This window comes from Schistocerca americana, unplaced genomic scaffold (assembly GCF_021461395.2).
Source record: "Schistocerca americana isolate TAMUIC-IGC-003095 unplaced genomic scaffold, iqSchAmer2.1 HiC_scaffold_98, whole genome shotgun sequence".
Classification (NCBI taxonomy): domain Eukaryota; kingdom Metazoa; phylum Arthropoda; class Insecta; order Orthoptera; family Acrididae; genus Schistocerca; species Schistocerca americana.
In genome coordinates this window covers 345,001-347,500 of record NW_025726763.1, presented here as the reverse complement: position 1 = coordinate 347,500, position 2,500 = coordinate 345,001, and positions in this window count along the sequence as shown.

The window sequence follows — 2,500 nt, the reverse complement described above, 5'->3', positions numbered from 1 at the left end:
CCGACAGAGGCCCGGGAGCGTGCTGTCGTGGCATTGCCGGCGGGAGACAACACGCGCCACCTACGGTGGCCGGCAGCTCCAACGCCAGCGCCACAGAAGGACAAAAGCCCCACTTGGGTGCCGAAGCGAACACTCCCAGCACAGCGCACGCGCCAACACGTCCGCACAGCTGCGATACAATCCACCTGCGAGAACCGCAGAGGCGACCGAGCAGCAGACGGCGTCGCGGCGCCGAGCGCCGGGCGGCGGCGCATCCTCAGCGCACACAGTCCTCAATCGGACCAGCACACTGCAGATGTCCACCGCGCTTCGCACCGGGCCCGCGAGGACCTACTTTGGCCGCACGGCGCCGCGTGCAGGGTGCGCCGGCGCGCAGCTGCGCCGCCTGCCGCCTCCGTCGGCCGGCGCGCCTGCCACTGGCCGCCCCCACCAGCCGGCTGTAGCGCGTGCGCCCACGCACCGCGCGGCCAGCACGCCGGGAGGCCCCCCCTCACCGGCCGGGGACGGTCCCACCCAGCCACCGCCGCGTATCGCTTCACACCCACATGCCATTCACGTTCGTGGGCATGGTGGGTATCGCTGAAACAACCGGTTGGTAGCTCAACCGATCGTCGCCATCACTGATTCACCTCTAGCGAGAACAACCGCACCACAACGGTTTACCAGTTGTTCATTTGCGTAACGTCACCAGCAAACGTAGACGTCCATCGCCATTTGCAAATTCAACGATTGTTGCATGCCTGTGTCAGGTGTCACGACACACTATGTCTGCCCACATACACGCAACAACATGTGCACGCTTCGCGAACACGTGGAAGGTGGCCCCCGTACGTATGCGATGTCCATTGCGCGAACGACTGTCAACCGGCCTCTGTCGCATGTCGCAGATGTGGAACGCAGTGCACCATGCTATCACGGTGTGTGAGAAGAGACGACTACGTCTGACAACACGCGCCACTACATCAACAGACGGCTCATGCTGATCGCCATCCACGGCATACCATACTGCAATCCAGCTCTTATAGGGAGACGACACGTAGCTGAGTGCACAATATTTGGACCGTATGGTTCGCCGTTGTTGGCGCAGTCGTGGTACGGTCACACATGTACCACGATGTATCATTCAGTACATGAGGACCAATGTGCAGTACAGTGTGTGATTTGGACGTACAACATCAGCGGACAGTTGACACAAGCCGTACCACAACGTAGGCTGTGCTTCGCCATGCGAATGCCAATGAACAACTGCGAAGGGCATTGAGCATGTACGTCCTGCTGCCATCCGCATTACAGTGTATAGCTGCAAGGTGTTTAACATGAAGCGATACTCTGGGGACCGGGCAGTGCGAGTAGCAAACTATATTGCGGGGGTTGCAGTTAGGCAACACTACACTAATTTAACGCGTCGTATGACAATTACAGAGCAGGTTAAGGCCCAACGTGTGTTGGGTTAAGGCCCAACGTGTGTTGGGTTAAGGCCCAACGTGTGTTGGGTTAAGGCCCAACGTGTGTTGGGTTAAGGCCCAACGTGTGTTGGGTTAAGGCCCAACGTGTGTTGGGTTAAGGCCCAACGTGTGTTGGGTTAAGGCCCAACGTGTGTTGGGTTAAGGCCCAACGTGTGTTGGGTTAAGGCCCAACGTGTGTTGGGTTAAGGCCCAACGTGTGTTGGGTTAAGGCCCAACGTGTGTTGGGTTAAGGCCCAACGTGTGTTGGGTTAAGGCCCAACGTGTGTTGGGTTAAGGCCCAACGTGTGTTGGGTTAAGGCCCAACGTGTGTTGGGTTAAGGCCCAACGTGTGTTGGGTTAAGGCCCAACGTGTGTTGGGTTAAGGCCCAACGTGTGTTGGGTTAAGGCCCAACGTGTGTTGGGTTTAGGCCCAACGTGTGTTGGGTTTAGGCCCAACGTGTGTTGGGTTTAGGCCCAACGTGTGTTGGGTTTAGGCGCAACATAGGTTAGGTTTAGGCGCAACATAGGTTAGGTTAAGGCGCAACATGGGTTAGGTTAAGGCGCAACATGGGTTAGGTTAAGGCGCAACATGGGTTAGGTTAAGGTACAACATGGGTTAGGTTAAGGTACAACATGGGTTAGGTTAAGGTACAATATGGGTTAGGTTAAGGTACAATATGGGTTAGGTTAAGGTACAATATGGGTTAGGTTAAGGTACAATATGGGTTAGGTTAAGGCGCAACATGGGTTAGGTTAAGGTACAATATGGGTTAGGTTAAGGCGCAACATAGGTTAGGCTAAGGCGCAACATAGGTTAGGTTAAGGCGCAACATAGGTTAGGTTAAGGCGCAACATAGGTTAGGTTAAGGTACAATATGGGTTAGGTTAAGGTACAATATGGGTTAGGTTAAGGTACAATATGGGTTAGGTTAAGGTACAATATGGGTTAGGTTAAGGTACAATATGGGTTAGGTTAAGGTACAATATGGGTTAGGTTAAGGTACAATATGGGTTAGGTTAAGGTACAATATGGGTTAGGTTAAGGTACAATATGG